Source organism: Branchiostoma floridae, chromosome 16 (genome assembly GCF_000003815.2).
Source record: "Branchiostoma floridae strain S238N-H82 chromosome 16, Bfl_VNyyK, whole genome shotgun sequence".
NCBI lineage: Eukaryota > Metazoa > Chordata > Leptocardii > Amphioxiformes > Branchiostomatidae > Branchiostoma > Branchiostoma floridae.
This window is the reverse complement of record NC_049994.1, coordinates 13,407,568-13,427,490: the sequence shown is the minus strand read 5'-3', so window position 1 is coordinate 13,427,490 and position 19,923 is coordinate 13,407,568. Positions and strand designations below refer to the sequence as shown.

General features: G+C 39.7%; 1 protein-coding gene across 1 annotated transcript in view; it reads right to left on the bottom strand.

The window, feature by feature from the left end:
* LOC118432787 (thrombospondin type-1 domain-containing protein 7B-like) overlaps window positions 1-4,906 on the bottom strand; it is a 46,515-nt gene extending 41,609 nt beyond the window's left edge. Inside the window, exon 1 of the mRNA XM_035844407.1 lies at window positions 4,761-4,906. The gene's annotated coding sequence lies outside the window, so the exon portion shown is untranslated. The remainder of the gene's footprint in view (window positions 1-4,760) is intronic.
* Window positions 4,907-19,923: the final 15,017 nt, after the last annotated feature.

Genomic DNA, 19,923 nt, shown 5'->3' with positions numbered 1-19,923 from the left:
AAATAAAATTTGCTCTCTCAGGGAGTTTTTATGACTGAGCTCTCTACACACTTAAGTTCTCATAGCTCAAAAGAATTACCGCATGTTGTTGTAGACATTGGTCTCAGCAAGGAGCTTTTAAAGCTCCTTGGTCACAGCAGGACTAGTTGTTTTCCTAGAGTAGAGGGCCACAGGAGATAGATTTGACTTGGACATTGTAGGGCACAATTTAAAATTCCTCTTCAGCTTTTTCCAAAGTAGAACTATGTCCTCTCTGATTAAATTCCACATCCCCATCTTTAGTCATCACCTTCCTAAAATGTCATTCCTGTAGATGTACATGTATTCTTCAAAGTAATGCAGCTTATAAAACCAACCCCCTTTACCACTAACACACCTGGAATTACAGCACATTTTGGTGTTCTCAAATGTCACAAAGGCACTGTTGTGAAATTTGATTTCTAAGAACAGAGAATACATCTGTTCAGCTTCCTTTCACAGGTAGGGTTACTATAGCAACAAGAAACAGGAGAAACCATGTACAGCATGCGGAAATTTGAGAGTGGCTTAGAGTAATTACAGCATTCAGTCTGCACACCTGTGTCAAGTACAGGCCTTTATTCCAAAGTTCAGGCTTATCTGGGAATGGAGCAAGTTAATCTACATTTAAAAACTAGAGACGTGGCAAATTCGTTTTTGCTAGATCTGTAATTTGGATTTTGAAAAGTATGTGGACTACTAGATTATAACAATTGATTTGATAACATTATACTAGAAATTTGGAATAGAAAAAAATAAGACCTTCTTTTCCATTCTCCATGTGTCATGTGAAGAACTGTAAATCATAAAATGTTCAAAGTGGTTTTATCTAAAAGTTTTTCCAGTTAGAGCAAAACTCTTCACAAGGCAGACATTTGCTTATCAAGCTTTGTCAGATTACTGTTTGTTCAGCCAATGACTTTCAACACTGTATGCAAGCAACTCCTTTAAATTTAAGTCCCACAAACTTCAAATAAATTTACAGTACAGTTTACTATACACACCAACAGGAAGTTACATAAAGCAAGTTTTCATGCATCAACAAGAAGCTATGCTACAGTCTATTTATTCTTCTATTTGCATAAACTAAAGCAAAAGGAGGTTTACAATAAAAGTCAAGCATAAAGAAAAACACTTTTTGGAGCCACACACCTTGAAATAGTTCTTAAAATAGGTCATCTGCTGAGTTAACCATGTATGCCGGGAAAAGCTGTTTTTAGCACAAGTGATGACATATTGTTTGTCATTTCCTATAAAGCATGATATGTATAACTTTTTTCAAGACAAACAGAAGTACTGAATATATAATCTTACAAAATTAGATCTTAATATGTCATATATGGCCTCCTTTGATCAGTAATGACCATGATAAAATCCTAATTGATATTGAACTTAAAATGTACATGAACTTTCAATAATACCAGTTTCCTCCTTTGTCATATTCTCTAGGCTTTATCCAATAATGAATAAGGATCTATTCTTTGCATCCATCAGGAAGAAGTGACCAACCTTGCCAATGGACATTGAATATTGGAGGACTCACACAAAGATGTTTTTACTTACTTCTTACCGTCTAATCTAATAAGGAACAATTCTTTCGATCCATCAGAGTAATTTTTTAAGAATAAATCAATAAAAAGAAGAAGTGACCGGATAACGGTCACTGAAAATTAAAGGACTCACACAAAGACATTTGTGCATACTCAATGCCTAATCTAATAAGGAACAATTCTTTGAATCCACAAAAGCGTATTTTTAAAAAGAATAAACAGAAGAAGTGACCGACCTTGATAATGGCCACTGAAAATTGGAGGACTCGCACAAAGACGTTTATGCTTACTTCTCAATGCCTAATCTAATAAGGAACAATTCTTCATATCCATCAGAGACTAAATTTTGAAAGAATTAAAGGATGGAGTGACCGACCTTGATAACGGACATTGAAAATTAGAGGACTCACACAAAGACGTTTTTACTTTGTTCTCAATACTTAATCTAATATGTAATAAGGAACAATTCTTTGAATCTGCCAGAGAGTAATTTTTCAAACACAAAGGAAGAAGTCAAAAAGGGGCCCACCTTGATAAAAGTCACTCAAATTGGAGGACTCGCCAAGACATCTATACCTACTTCTCAATGCCTTTGTGTACCAGTACAAAACAGACAGGAGTTTTGCCGGTTGGCCTTTTTCTTCTATTCTTGTACTTTTGTAGTCTTGGGCTTGTTGTCTTCAGACTTTGCATTAATGCATCTACCCTTTGGGAGGAATGTCTATGGTGCAGGTCACAGAGAGGGCCTTTGTGTCCCAAAGCATAGAAAACCTTCCAGTGAAATCTCTTCCACAAAAGCATTTTTCGCATTTCTTACATCACTCAGCTTCAACTGACTCAGTGTTCAGGAGACAAAATGGGGTGGTTCTTCTTTTCCGATCAATTCCCAGCCCCTCCTCCTGAAGTTACCGCCTAGACTTTGGAAAATAAAAGCTGAAATCTGCCAGACGGATTTCTTGACGATGGAAAGCTTGTTCAAATATGTGCTCACGTAGTCAGACTTAGGGTTTTAGTGTTTGTCGCACACCTGGCTTTTGTGGGTTGAACAGATGTCCTTGCTCGAACCTTGCATTCTACGGTTTCTTAGACTACAAAATTTATTACCTTTAAACCTTAACAAATTAAAATCTAAACCTATCAATTACAATCCAATGTAGCTGGAATGGTAGAACATAGCGACTTCTTGAAACTTGTTCCAATGAATTCCAGTACCTTAATATTCAAACAGATCAAATGAAAAGGCAGTCAAAAGGATGCTTTAACTACAGTGCCATATACCTACCAAACATTTATCACTTGAGACAAAAGGCTTGCCGTTTGCTATCATTCAATATTTACCGACATGTAGTAATCACACACCTGCGACCTTACGGCACACACGTGTTCAAACAGGTTAATTAACAGGTATAAACACGGCATCTTGGTTGCCATAGTAACAGAAATCAGGAGGATTGCCTGAAGGAAAATATTACTTAACTGTGTAGAATGTGTAGAATTTAGAAAGTAAGAATTATATAATAATATGATAAAAATTGATGATAGATCAAGGCTGTGATTCCTAAATTTGGGGACATATTTGAGATTTTTTATCAACTGTAAATAATCCCCTTAGCAAGAGCTAATATCACTCACACTGAAACACACTCACTATCGGGTTTACCGTCTGTTGTATCAATATATCGCTATAAGTATATATATAAGTATATAAGTAGTAATAAGTATAAAAAAAAAAAAAAAAAAAAAAAAAGTATAACACAGTTTTTAGTCAGTGCAGGATTTACAAGTACATGTACAAATTTAAAGTTCTTGCTTTAGAATGAAACAATTTGATATGGAATCTTTCCCTTTCCAACAATGCTGACCATTGGTAAGATACACGTAATTAGCACACCTTAATAATAGTTAATACTGAGAAAGCAAACCACTTCCCCTTCCTGTTCTATCTACTTACCAAAACAAAAGATGAATTATAAGTTGGTCGTCAATATATATCATTACAGGTGCTAAAATCAACACTCTCTTTTGTTGAGAATAAAAGGTAAAAATTTTTTGGGCATCCAAAAAATGCAAATTACAAATCTTATGCTTGAATCATTCTCAGACGACCAAAGGAACTGACACAGATGCACTATTATTACCATGATCTGGTTTTCTAAACCCCTTCCCCCAAATTTAGTTACACTGAACTGTCACGCATAACATGCTATATGATACTCAAATAATGTACAAAACAAACTTCAAGGAAAACACTACATTAGAACAACTTCCTCTTCACTGTTATATCCCCAAACACACCTGGCATACCTGTCCACAAGTACCACGCACCTTTCCTCAGTAAGATATGGGTCAATAAACTTTCGTCCATGAAGTTGAACTTGAATATTTCATGAGTCATTAAAATTAGAATCAGAAACTATTGTAATATTGTCTTTATCTATGTACTTAACACAAACAGTAAGAATAATATCTTTCTCACCTCTTGTACACATTAAAACACATCCAGATCACCTAAAAAATGGCTGACACTCTTCCTCAAACTTGAGAAAGGTACGTGTCTTGAATACCTACAGAATCCCTTCTTAGCACACACCTGGTCTACCTGTCACTGAAAGTGTCTTCCAGGCCACACCTCCAGGTGAGATCAACTGTCACTTAGAATTTACCTGGCAATTTACACACATCCAGTAAACACTGTCACTGATACCATCTTTGCCTATAACTTACCATGATGTATTCCATTGTACAATGTGTAAACGTACACACACTATCTGTAAAAACTTTATTATATATACATCTAGATCTAAGCAATGTTGCAACATCTCTGGAGAATTGGGCCACTTTTACGTGTTATATAGTACGTAATACTTATATAGATAGATTTGTTTTCACAGTTTCTGTAACAACTTGTATTTCTTTGAAATCCCATTCATTCGATATCAAAGTTGGCGGGGCAAACATTCTGCCCTACTAAGAGCGTTACTCTGAATGAACATAAAGCTAACAGTGTTCCTCTGTTTTTACAATCAGATATTCTTCACCTACCTTTGCAATGTTTTGTGTAACTACACATACCTACATGTACCCTCCCCCTTCCTTCCAGGTGAGTTTACCTGACCCATACCCACACCACATGTACGTTTGATACTGATATACCACCTGGTTACTTGACTCTCCACAATACAACAGGCTTACCTGAAAACTCGCCCGCTGAAAGACACACCTTGTCTACCTGTCCAGAGGAGAAAACGATCTACCACCACCGCCGAACCTCAGGTGAGAAGACCTGTCACACCTGAGCAAACGTGGGGAGGATGTACCACACCTGGCGGGAAGTTGTTAAGACACTGACCTTTGACCTTTCGACACACTTCTATGACAAAGTGAGTTGGGTAGCCTGACGGTTCGTTGACCTGCCCTGAGGTTGGCCATGTTTGTAAACTTTGGTCAGCAAACTTCTTTTAAAGATAGAAATTACCCAGTTGTTTGTAAGGTCAGGGTTTTAAGTTTCAAATTTGCGAGTCTGAAGATAGAAATTATTCAGTAATTGTAAGGTGAGGGTTTCAAGTTTCAAATTTGCAAGTCTAAACAGGCAAACAGTAAAAATATTTTACCTAACTGTTAATCAATAAAATACAAATAAAATATCATGAAAATGTTTTAAGCCATGGAAATAACTACACAATCATGTAGATAACAAACGGATGAGGTGGGGCACTTAGTTAACAATACGGGCTATATGTCAGATATGAATATTTTATGCTAATGGTACCAGCATGCCAACAGGTTGCCATAAAACCATATTGCAGCATACTGTGGATCCCTAAATTGGTGCAGCACTGGAAGTTTGTGTGGCAGAGTGAAAACGAAGAGTTTGCAGTATATTTGATTTTACCGTTTGAACAATAGTTAAACAACTGTTTGTATGCTTGCATAACTCAAATCAAAAAAGAAAAACAATTTAAATATTTTTCAATTTACAGTAGATCTAGCTTGGCACAAAGCCACTTCTATAAATTCACACAAAGAACTCATATGACAACCCCCTGGTGACCCTCACAGAAAGACATGAGCAAACACATCACATGATAACCCCCTGTTGACCCTCCTTTTACTTGAGTACACACAACCAGAACTCCAAACTGGCATGCTGAAACCTACACTCTCGTCCGATGAAAGACGCAAGCTCTCAACAACCAGACATTATTTTCAACAGCCGCCCAAGTTCACAGGGCTTTTCAAAACACAGGAAACGATTCAACTTGGCCGCTTTACACCGGCGATAACCCCCTGCCAAACTCAACACCTACGAACAAAAGCCAAGTTTATATTCTGGGTCAATGAAAACGCAATGTTCGTCATGAGTGCCCACACCCTTTTTAAACTGTCTACGGGTTTGTTGTACACTTCACGGCCTGTTAAAGGATAATAAAGAAAACGTTACACTACGGAGGAGTGAACATTTAGTCATAACTCTTTTGTAGATCTATTCATATGCATTTGCAAGGCAATATCATTGTAATATCCTGTTCAATATATATTTACCACAAAAAAAAGGTGATGATGAAGGAAGAAACTACACATAATATCTCCTTACTGTAAGAATTTGAATTTGTTGTTAGCCCAGAACATTTGTAGGAAGAACTGTACTTGTATATTGTTTTAAAACCTAATCTGAATGAATTCAAAGTTAATCGGTTGGATTTTCACCCAATGTTAAGTTATTTGAAAGGTTAAGCGCACCTCTGCGTGTGGGAGGTCGCGATACCCATATCTACACAACATGTCAACACTAGGACAAACAAGAGTCAACTTCAAGAACAAAGCCTTCTTTTTTCTCCCACCTTAATTGCTTGCAAGAGAAACCCTTTTTACATCAAGGTCATTTGAGGTATTCTGTATCACCTGTTCTTAAGTTAGACCATGACCTTTGCCCCTTCCATAATGGCCGTCACGTTAACATTCATGTTGGATAAACAGGCCTAACAAAGATGTTAGATGGGACAACAGGACTGGTCAAAGGGACCAGGTGTAACAACAAGGCGTGTACACCTGTGAGTCAAGCTCAAGTGGTGTCTAGAGTAACACACGATAGGTTCTTTAATTGAACTATTGTGTAGATGGCCACCAACATCAGGCATGATTCTGAAACAGGTCCAGCAGGCCACAGCAATGTAATTTGTTGCTCCTTGGATCTAAAAGAAAGCATCTGAACTGAAAGGTCAACAAAAGAACATAGACTGAAGGGAAGTCGTCCACTGTGCCAGGGAGTTCAATCAGAATCAAGTTTTCATCCCTCAGAGCCTATATCGTTTTCATGATATATTCCCTAGGCTAAAGCATTCATATGATTTAACAATTGTCCTTAACAATTTTGTTCACAGCAAGGTCATTTGACCACTTCTACGCAATGAACTAAGTTGAAGGATGATGTAAATCACTATGCCAGGAGATAGCAATGAACATTGGTTTTGAAGGCTCGAAGATTGTACGCAAGAGGGAAATAGTTGGCATCAAGAGAGCTCCATAGTTTGGCAGTCCAGAGAGTGCAAAGAAGTTTGAAAAGCACTCCTTAATGTTACCTTACCTTGCTAGGTAGAAAGTCAACCTTTACTCAATCCATATTTTTTTTTCAAAACAGCTCCTTTCATAAACAAAGTCCATGTAGAAAAGCAAAAAGGAAGTATAAACAAATTCCATTAGGGTTTACGCTCTGTGGAAAAAACTGTGGTTCCAGACAAACCCGCGGGTAATCCCATAATGCTAGTCCAGGTAATCTCCGTAATGTCATGCCCTCAGGGACACAGGACTTACCTCAGGTCAATTATGGGCTTTGAGTTGAAAGAGATGCAGTAATCTTCTGGCACTTATGTCAACGATTTCTGAAATCATCATCTTATAGCATTCTTTGAAACAAAAATAATTATCTGATTGAAAAAAAACATAATGCTCAACTGGAAAACCAAAATAAACGATGATGATAACAGATTATTCCTTGGTACAAACAGTTAGGTATAAATCCATCTAGTCAGATTTATTGACAAGTCATCTTTGTCATCATCTTACAACCTAATTTGCATACTGTAGTAATCAATGACACAAAATAGAACACAAATTTACAAAAGCTATAAATATTTTCTTCTGGCCTTACTTGATTTTTATCCAATAACCAGGGGAATCATGCCTGGTGCTCTACTATTTGAAAGAAAAACTTGTCAAAGAAGACTAGGATGGTTGGTGCTTGGATGCATCACAGACAACACCAATGTAATGCTCTACTACCAGTAGATCTAGCACTGGTAGAAAGCTTTCACCAAGGTGCACAAAAAACATAAAAGTGCCCACAGGACTATCATCTTCTAACAGCCACTGCTATACCTGATACAGCCGTGTTTACACCATACCTGCTAATGTCACAGGAAGACAATGGAGCCCATTGTACTAATGGTGTACTAATGGTACAGGTATCACGCTAATCTTATGTGTAAATCATAGCCTCTTGGCGGCCATGTAATACTGGTACTTTCTATGGTACTGAGTTTGAGAGTAGTTTCTACCAGGCCTTCCTACAGGGTGATAATAGAATTCAGCAAAGTTTGAAACCCTAAAGTTTAAACCCTAACCTCTAATTCACACTCATGTGTAGTCACTATCCGGTTTATCACTGATATAAAGGAATAAAGGGTAATAATAAAATAAGGGTATAACTTGGAATTTTGTACTTAAACAAAAGTCTTCCTTCTTATCATTAACAATATGCTAGCTATTCAGCAGTATACAAAAGCCAGTTGCTGCATGATTTCAGTGTCAGAGAACAAAACTACACATGTACGTGTCCCCCCAAAAAACACCATTCAAGCAAACTTGGACATGTGCAAGGGTAAAGTATACTGTGATAGTGTGAGGGATCGGAAGTACGTGTTGAAGCCGGCCACACAAAAACATGCCAGCCACATTTCCAAACGTGGTAAACATCCAGCAAACATCACGAATGTGCTGTCTGGCAATTTGGAAACCCATCACCATCAATAAAGCCACTAGAGTTATGAGCCATGTAATACACCCCACATACGTCGGACATTCCAACCAAACTGGGTTCCAAAAATATACCACAGAAAAAACAAACGGAACCAGAACACAGTATAGCTTTGTTTCTGGGTCACACAGTCTTTTTGAATGGCAATGAACTATGGAGTATTTTGAGAAACTATTTTTGGTTGTTCATACGTAATCCTACAAGTATGCTATGCATGATCACTAAATCCCATTCCGCTATCAGTGAACAAAGCCTCCTAGAGTATTGGAAATTTGTTTATATTTGCAGGCACTAAGCTAATTTTGATGAAGAAAGGGAAAAGAAGGTTTCCCAAGTTCAAAGTTGAAACAGTACTGTAGCAAAAAATAATCTTGGGGATGCAGCATGGCATTTACTAAGCTTCGTTAGCTGGTAACTTGCGGCTTTGGCAGGGCTCTCCTATTTAGCCAAGCAGAAAGGGTCACCCTAAGGCACGATCTACACACAGTTTTTCCCGATATCGGCAAGCCTACAACCTCTCGCCAACAGCTTTTTTTCATCGTCTAGATGGAACTACTATATCGCCATTACGATATCGGGAAAATTTCTCCCGAAAGGTCCGGACCATTCGTACGATACCTTACCAATAGCTTAGCAGGGGTCCCCGACAGCTTCGCGCGCGTGTAGATGCTCCCGACTTCGGGAAGGCTCATTAGCATATAACGCCATTTGGAAAATCGCGCTATATGTTTATGACTTCAAGCGCCATGGGTGTCCGGCCCCCTACGTTCTAGATCCCTCCCAACATCTCCACAGACATCGGTAAAAACTGTGTGTAGATTGGGCCTTACTCTTCTCTACAACTAGTACAAGTGTGTTTGGTTCTGTAGTTAGTACTTCTCCAGGTAGATCTGCCAGTGGCATCCTTAGCCAGTTAAACTCCTTATACCACAGGTAGATTTGCCCAGAGATTATGTACTACAGGAATGCATATTTGCAGTGTAATGAATTTGGTAATGGAGATGTCACCAAACACACTAAGAAAATGAAATCACGTCCTACATTTCGAGACCTACAATACCTAGTATCAATGAACAAAGCCTTTATCTTTATCATAGTAGAGTAGAGTAGAGACTGGTCAAATGAAACAGAATTGGTCAATGCACATTACAGGTGGCTCGACCAATCACTCATCACCATGCGAAATCTTCTCCTCACTAATGGAAAGGAGGATCAAATTACCAACTAAGCATCCTTTCAGAAATTAACGATGCTAACCAATGATGTCACGTTTTCATACTAGTGGGCATTTTCATAAATAGATACGTAGCACATATAGGATTTGCTGGATCAACTGGTTATACCAAAGCACAAGACGGGAAAAAATACATTTTTAGAGCTTTGCAATAGCCTGGATGCAAGACCCACCACGCTACATGATACTCATTTGCCTGGGAAAGCTGCCTTCTACCAAAGTTGATATCATCATAACTTTTGACAGGTTCTAACTCAAGATCAGAGAACATTTTAAAAATCTTTGGACAGAAATAGAATTAATTGTCATACTATGTCATCTATTTTCATGAAGATTCTCGGACACCCTTGGACATGTTGAAAAGTATCTCTTGATTTGAAGGTTCAAAGTTCAGATCAGGGGCAGAGCCAGCCAACTGTTGACCCATGACTGGATCAGGTGTCACCTCTATTACTCTCAGGAGAAACAAAGACTTCCTGCATATTCAGGGCATCTGGAGCCTTCAGCTGTGATTTCTCAGAAAAGTAACAGGTGCTCAAGTCTGAGCCTCTACCAGGGGCCACAGGTCTCTGGGAAAATAGTAGAAATTGTTCAAATAAGACAGAAAACATGCTAGAGGAGTTAGATGGCTGAGGAGTACAGTTTGTGACCCTTTGGCCAATTTCTACTATTTTTCCAGCGACCTGTGGAGCCTGGTAGAGGCTAGCTCAAGTCTTGGAACTAGCATAGTAAGTTGCTAATAAAGGATTCAACTAGCCTCCTTCACCGGCCTCTCTGGGAAGCTTGGCATTTTTTTTCGCGATTTTTAACCGGGAATATGCCGGGAAAGGAAATATGCCGGGAAAGCAATATACACCGGAAAGCTTGTACGGGCTAGGCGAAATCGGCCTCCTTCACCGGCCTCTCTGGGAAGCTTGGCATTTTTTTTCGCGATTTTTAACCGGGAATATGCCGGGAAAGGAAATATGCCGGGAAAGCAATATACACCGGAAAGCTTGTACGGGCTAGGCGAAATCGGCTTCCCAGTAGGCCTGCTACTTGTCGCTATCTACAAAGCCCTATTAAAAAACACTTATCACCATTTGGTATGGATGTGCGAACTTAAACGCGTCCAGCACTGGCAGCCCGGCACACGCCCCGTCGCGCGATGACCCGTAACTTTGTAACGGTCGTCGGGTCACGCATTTCAAAACACGGCTCATTTGAAAACGAGTACTTACCGTAGAAAAACTCCGCTGAAACTTCCCATCATGTACGAAATAGCTTCCCCGAGTTGAGGGAAGGACAATCCCTGGCCATTGCTGCGGTCTGCCAAGGACGTCTGCGAAGGCTCGCTCTGCTATCAGATTTTGCCGTCAATTGCCAGAGAACTCACCATGGTCATCGTCATCTCGCCATTTCATGCCCTTGTTGCTGATCAGGCAAGGCTTGTTTGCACTACGTGTGGGAAATCGTTTTTTTGTATTTTGCGAGATCGAGCGACCGTCTTTTTACGTAACTCTCGCCCCCCTCCCCATTCAGATTGCCGGTCGGATCATCGATGGTGTCTGAAAGTATGTTTTAAACCCACTGGAAAAAATGTTTTACACTGATCTGAAATGTAAGTTTTGCACGTGTATCAATTATTCAAACCGTTGTATCAATTATTACTCTGGAAGTTACAATGGCAGGCAGTCTGTGCACGGTTTCCGGTAACGTTACGTAGGTTTGTGGCACGCTTCGGGGTGGCCGTGCACTATTAACGTTGAAGTGTGAATTACTTCTCGCGGCAGTGTGAATAACTTCTCGCGAATACATTAATTGGCCGTCTGAAAGGCATTCTTAATCATTATTGCGTTTGTAGATAGCGACAAGTAGCAGGCCTACTGGGAAGCCGATTTTGCCTAGCCCGTACAAGCTTTCCGGTGTATATTCCTTTCCCGGCATATTTCCTTTCCCGGCATATTCCCGGTTAAAAATCGCGAAAAAAAATGCCAAGCTTCCCAGAGAGGCCGGTGAAGGAAGCCGATTTCGCCTAGCCCGTACAAGCTTTCCGGTGTATATTCCTTTCCCGGCATATTTCCTTTCCCGGCATATTCCCGGTTAAAAATCGCGAAAAAAAATGCCAAGCTTCCCAGAGAGGCCGGTGAAGGAGGCTAGGATTCAACATCTAAAGAGTGTTACTCTAACCATTTCAAGCCCTATTGCTTTTCATAGAGCAGTTGCTTGCAACTCAAATTCTTTTAAAAAGTTGTTGCCTTCAGAAAAATGTGGAAATGTAAACTTATTAAGTTTTGTCTACGATTTAGCATGACTGATATAATTCTAATCAAATACTTCAATAAAAGTTCAATAAAAAAGATGCACAATGATGTAACTTGTAAGGATGCTTTGAAAAAATAGATTTTGCATTTGCAGAATCTTAAATACTACTAGGATTCAACAATTTCTGAAAGTACAACACTAATCTTCACATACTCTGTAAGTATTTCCGATGCTCTCTTCAAACTCCATTTATGCAAAAGCATGAAATTGAATAAACCCAAATTGGATTAACTTAAAATGGGTTTCTGTGATGAGAAAATCCTTCCCTTGAAAAGACAACCCCATTATGTCCAAACTAATCACAACAAATTGCTGCGAAATCCAATTGTAGGTTTATGCCCATCAAAAAACAGATTACAATTTACATGGAAAAAAATGTTTAGAACACTGGTCTTCTCTGGGTAAAATTTGGACCGTTTGTTCAGGGGAGGGGGGCATACTAGCCTCTACCAGGCTCCGGCGGATCGGTGGTCTAATTGTAGAAATTGGACAGAGGAGTCTATATATATATAGTATGCTAGGGGAGTTAGCCGCCAGAAGAATTTGTTTCCTCCGCCAGTGAAGAATACGTTTCCTGCGCCGGTGAGGAAACATATTCTTCTGGCGACTAACTCCCCTAGCACACTATAGACTCTAGCTGTCCAATTTCTACAATTAGACCACGGATCCGCGGAGCCTGGTAGAAGCTAGGACATGCAGCAACCAGTGTAATATCAACATGACAGAAATGACCTAGCTTACCTCAGCCAAAAGCTGCAGTATTTACAAACACTCCCACTCACCGAGATATGAAACATCCCAGCTGTTGTGTTCAAGTTGTAATACTACTACTCCCTAATGTTACAATCATTTTTAATAATTGCTACATAATCTGATAGAGCGGCGCATAAAGTTGTGACTCAAAATCTCATAATGATATTAACATGTTTGTCATCAATTAGGAAAGCCCATATGTTGAATAGATATGAAGTCAGAATGTCTACTATGTCAACAATCTAGGGCATGATCTGGCTGGGGGGAAGAAATGAACAGAACTTTTGCTGCCTTACTGTAAACATTGTTTATCTGGTGCCAACAAGTTCCTCTGTGAATTGTGAATTTTTTCACTTTCGGTCAATTGTTTTTTCTACTTTTTGACTTTTTGTAGAGAGCTCTTACCATCAAACAAAAGTTCAAGAGGAGCAGTTCCAACTGGAATGATGACTACTCCTACCCAACCAAAAACTCTACTCTACTCTACCATTTAACACTGTGAATATGTGCTCTGTTTTACTACTGTGCTTCTTTCACTACGAACACCTCTTTTCAAACTAGCTCTTGCAAAATAGTGTCTCAGAACGTACTACCAGGGATGTATGCAGCACCAAACCGTCCCATCCCAGGACAGAAATCTTTGTCTACAGTCAAATATTTCATTAGAAAATCTTACTTCATGACATGGAATTGAAGTTAATCTACTTTTGTAAGCTTAGTTAGACTCTAAAATGACAGATTTAAGCAACGAAAAGTAACAACATAAGCTCCCAAACAATGAGTAGGACAGAAAAAAATGTCAAGCTGGAGACAGCCTTGGGTGCTGTGGTGTTGTGTTTTATGTCTGGGGCCGTGTGGACATTTTTAGAGCAGGAAAGGTTTGATAACCACCTGGTTCTTGTCCAATCAATGTCATGTGCTGTACAGAGCTGCTGACTTGTTGAAATACACATGGAAGATTGAAGGGCTGTTTTCAAACACTGAACTTTCTAATAATAAGACAGATGCCTAAATCTAAACACAAAGTTTACATAAAAAATGTTGGGGTATTTTTTAGGTTTACTATAGTCTATAGATCTTTTCTCTCTTCAGACAAAAAATAAACATTTTGAGATCAACAAAATCATGACTACTGACATGGTTTACGTATAATAAAATGCCAAAAGTCCCATAAATGAATGTTATGATGCATGATAAAGCTAAATATATGTACATCTGTGATGATAAAACAAAAAGTAGATCTACTTTATAATGCATCAACATATCATATATCCATCTCTTGTATTTTCTTTTACTGATAAAGGCACTCAAACACAATGTTCATGGTAGGGAGGTGTTGAAGTGCCTCTTGTACCTTACTGGTTCAGCTATGCTGCTTCTGTATAGGTCTGTATAACAAGTGGTCAACAGCACTTTCTAAAGGTACAATTGTATGGGGAATGAGAAAGTCATTGTTCTGCTAAACACTATAATAATATTCGGTTACACTGTAAACGTGTTAGAAACAAGAGGTTTGGAGCAATTTGGAATGTTCTTACAAGTTGTCACATGTATTTAACCATCTCAACTACACCTATGATTATAAATCAGGAATTAAAACTCAAAATATAATAAGCATATAATAACCATGTAACATGACCTCATAGCCTGTAGCTTTACACAAAAAATCGTCCATTTTTTAGCGTCAACGTTGAATACAGATTATGCAGCCCCCTGTCTCGGCCCTTAGTAGCCCCCCTGAATACCCACTCAATGGAGAACAAAGCCGCTGTACAACCGACATGACACCGGTGACCCCTTTTTCTTTAGCGTAGAATCTGAGAGAAGTCTGGCATAGCAGAACCATGCAGATGCTATAGGTTGCTAGAAAAATAGTAGAAATCTGCCACACAGACTGAATAACTACTCTTAGACTTAAAGTACAGTTTATAACCATGGGGAAAATGCTACCTTTCAGTAGACTGGCTCTCCTGGACTGACACCCCTATTCTTTTGCGGAATTCTACAACCCAATGAATGCATACCCACCCCGTAGGAAGGCCTGGTGGAGGCTAGACCACACAGCAGTATACGAAGCCTACACACAAGCAGCTGTCATGGGAGGATGGGCCAGAAGTACACAATGTATATAAACTTTTTCACAGTTACAGACCTAGTTTTTATGCTCACAGTCGCAGATTTTTAAAGTTTCTTGCTTGTGCATTATAAAACGACGTACGATACTGGATTAAAAACTGTCATACACATGTCATGATACTGCGTTCTTAGAGAAAGCCTGTAAAACTAAAAGAAAGAATATGGATACCATTTTTTTTTAAAGCCAAACACTACAAGCTGTATTGGATGTGGGGAAATTTACAATATTTTATTGACTGTCACTTCCCATTAAATCTTCCATTTTGTACAAAACAATTAAATGAAATGACAATGTCAGATGACCAAATTACCGTGCTTTCAAGAAGCCATCAAAAATATCTTGATTGAATTTTCAGTTCAAAGCTGAATCCTGTAAACCCCATGTTCGTCCTCTTTATTTACACCGCATCCTTGGCCATTGTCAACATCTAACTGTTTCAACACCAAACATTCAAATTTGCTGATCCACATTAAACAAGACGTGACAAACGCATGGATTTACTACTAACCACAAAGATTAAACTTTCCAATAGATCTAGCAAACAGTTTGTAGGAGGTTATTTGGGATCTTTCTGGAGTTCAACAACGGCAAACTGACCCCCCAAAACTAGATGTTTATTTTACAATCTATCACTTCGATATTCCTGGCCGTAAAAGCTCTTTAAAGATTTCCGTTAGAAATTCTTTCCATTTCGACGATTCAAAAAAGGGGGAAATCGGGTCATTTATGAGAGGAAGTTGTGACAAAAGCAGACAAAAGGCGACAAAACATGTGGGACAATAGCGGTACTTCAGAAGGAGATTTTCTGGAAATGGGGCGAGGGGGCGGGCATGCCTCTACATGGTAGTCTCTTTTCATCACCCAAATTTGAAAATATAAACAAATCTGATCTAGAAATACTAGCAAAATCTGGTAGCTATACAAAGAAAATGCAAACATTAGAAGCACACAACAAGTAACATCTATTATCATAATACCGGTACGTTTACGACGATTTCTCTAGCCATACTGATTTGACAAATTGTCAACGCATCATTTTCTCCAGTTACATGTTGCTGTTATAGGTTACCCTTGCCACTTCTTCTGTGTAACTTTTCTGCCACTCTTGTCCTGCTAAAAGCGTAGTATTGTAATTGTAACACGCCGCGGAATTACACGGCGAACGGGCGCGTGGTTGGGAGGGGGTAAAAAATACCGGTAGGAAGAAACACGGCACAATTAACTGCCGCTATGTACATTTATACATCCTCTGATGTTCCTTCCTTTTCTGTCAGTAAATGCATAAAACATAAACCTGCATGAGCATACAAAATGTCATGAGAAAACGGACGTATACTGTCAAGAATTTTCATTTAACTTCTGTCCGTCACAACCGCTATGACGTAACACTTCACTGCTAGCGTAGATATAAAAATGGCGGGAAAATGGCTGCGTACGTTCAATTTTGCCCATTCAGTCGTAGATCCGGGCTATTATGCAACGGTTCTTCACACTTTTACATGAGTTGTAGGTCACCAACAGAAATTCAAGATTGTTGTTGAATCATGTTCGTCTTGTGCCGTGAGCATGTGTAACTATATATGACCTATAAATTTGGCAATGAATGTGACAGTGTGTTCGTCCCACGACGAGCTGCCTACCCCGAAAAAGATACTGAAAACTTTTGGCCTTGTTGTCTTCGAATGCATTGTTATCGATGCTTTGTAAATGATGTATTGGACACCTAGATGTCTGAAGTGTGCACAGCTCAGAAATAACTATTGTTGCATGTGTAGATCTCTTTAAGTTCCAGTATTTTTAATCTACCGGTATAAGTCTTACTACCGGTATTATGCCAATGCACGTTAACAGTTTTAGATCTGGACTGAATGGCCGCTAATCTTGATAAATGAGTCCGAAAGCGTCTGCTGTCAAAAGTTCTAAAGACCCAACGACCGACATACACTGTGATACAGCCTCGGTCAGTTTGCAGACGAAAGGCGCCCATCTTTTGATACCAGATTATAAACAACACTTCTCCTAAGCCTGATACACAGTCTGGAGGCCGATACGGCGTCCTACAAGTGGTCAAACTGGCCCAAAATAACCGTCCGGAGAAGGCATCCGCGTGTCATAACAACGTTACATGATCCAGCGACGGGGCGGCGAGCCGACGCGACGGGAAGCCGACTCGCGAGCAACACACACGCGACACCCCCTACTACACTCCCGTTTTCTCACGGTTTCTTTCAGGAAATTCGACAAACAACGACACAGAATACTGTACAACACCTTATACAGTTAGAAACACCATCATATCGTCAAAAAGTAAAGCAAAATCGTTAAAAACTCACCCTAAACGCGGCCGACTTTCCCCAGTTCTCTCTCCAAGACCCAACACCGCGTTGTAACCCCCTTATCACCCGTGGGACGAGAGAACCGGCCTTTGATTGGTCCGTGTAACATTTTTTTATCTAATCTACTCCCTGATTGGTCGATACGAGGGCGTCCCGCTGGGCGGCACATTGCAAAATATTTTGGTTATCAGAACTTGTGTGGTGGTATTTCTGATGCGTGTGATGTGTGTTCAATTTGGAAAAAGTGGATTGGTATTAGCTGTATCCAATTTAAGATGACTCAGTGTTATCAAGGTATGAAATGTTCGATTTGGCAATTATTTGGCAACCTCTAATCTGGAACAGGGAGTTCTTGCCACAACGTATTAAACAGTGCAGTGGGTTTAAAGTGCCGCCAAACCATATTGCCAGCCAAAGAAAGTTAGGAAACATAAAAATCGTCTCATCGATTCTTCGAATGTTGACAATATCGCTTGATTGGAGTACAGTATCTCCAATCTTCCATATTTTACTACCCCAAGAACGACGCCTATCAGCCACTGACAAAACTGCAGGTGGATATCAAAAGACAGTTACTACAGCCCCGGTCACAAAGCGCGTACGATTTCTTGCGATGGCATATTCCGCATATCGTACGATGAGCGCAGTGAATCGCAGCAAAATCGTAAGCAAAATCAGCCATCGCAACGCATCGGATGATGTTCAAAATTTTCCAGCGTCGCACGATTTTTCACTTGCGTCTCTTCTGTATAGCCGTCTGACAGCTTTTGTGCTTCTTTAACCAACAAAATGTGGACATAGCTGTTGAATACCTTCCTATGATATCTTTAACTGTAAAAATAAATTTAAAAAGACCATGACAACAAGAGTATTACAAGCAAAAGTTCAAATCAAGCGTGAGTACTGGTATGGTTATCTCGGCCTGCTTGTCGGCTCTACGTGTCAGGCTCTTTCGAAGATCGTATCATGATATGCTATCAACAAAAAGATGCCATCATACAAAAATCATTATATCATATATATTTCCGACTCATAGGGCCTTCGTTTATGTTCGAGTTGTCTCCATGGTTATTACGATTATGGTAAACTGACCCAAGACCGACGAGAGCTGAGATTTGATCTAAGTATAAACTCACGTGCATGAAGCGATCAAACAATTGTCTGCATCACCTGTGCGGGACGCGCTGTTCTCTGGTTGCGACTGTGGCAGTTGCGACGGATATATTTCCCCTTTTCGTCAATATCGACAATATCAGGGAAAACTGAAACCATCACAACATGCCAAAAATTCATAAATCTATAACCTCATCAGTAGACAAAAATTGCCGTAATGAATTCTGCTATGGGGGCAAATAAAATCTTACGACGATAGCGAAATTTTGAACATGTTCAAAATCCATTTCAGCTCTATTTTTCGTCATAGGACGCTCTCCGATTTACTGCGATTGACGCAGGTACGCTCTTATGACCTCATCGTACGATGCACTACGCGCTTTGTGACCACGGCTTTATATATTTAAACCATTGCTTCCGATTCTCCCCCGACTTACGACGCACTGCGCTCATACCGCGCATCGGAAGGAATCGCAAGGAACTGTCGTACGCGCTTTGTGACCGGGGCTTACAGTATTTTGTGTGCCACTTGACTTGACTTATGTCGGGTGTCGCTCCTCCCCTGCCACCCGAACCACTGTAGCATCCACACAATCTAACATTGATGGTTCATGCACTGCCACTCTATTTCAAACATAGCAGGTAACTTATAACTTATCCCTCTCTCAGCGTTGTTGAACGTTGCGACCACAGTGAAAGAAAACAACAATAAAATACGCTGGTGGCAGGGGCATGATTGTGGTGTGGACTTTGCACGATGTTTTAGGTTTTGGGTAGGAAATCGGTCAGAGATATTGTAATACCAACATCCTTAATATCAATGTAGCTGTTGGCTTAGGAGATCATATTACGTCTAATGACTGCCAGAGAAGTCGAGCAGTCACAGAACGATCTAGATCACAACGACCTCATCAGGACACATGCCCTAAATTTTCTAACAGGTGTTTTTTTCCAGAACATGATCAGGGGTATCTGTACACATGTTATAGTGACATACTGCTGTCGGATAGTACGTGTCTTATGTTCACTATGCAGACGTGCAGGTGGTATTATAAGGACACAAAGCGTCGGCGACATCAAAGACAAAGTAATCCATTGGTAATGAAAATCACCTTGTACCCGTCACAAAAGGGTACTAGTTAATATATCATATCTAACGATACCTGATGTAGAATCTACAATATCCAAAATAAACATACAAGAACCAAACGTTCCACTGCTGTGCAATAAAAACGAACTGGAAATCTAACCATCTCATAGCAATGACGTAACGATAACCCTATACCTAATGGCATGGCCAAATTTGTGTTATATCGTTTGCACACACACAGACAGACACACACGCACACATACACACACACAGACACACACACACACACACAAAGAGAGAGACACACACACACACAGAGACAAACAGACAGACAGACACAGTCACTCATGCTAGT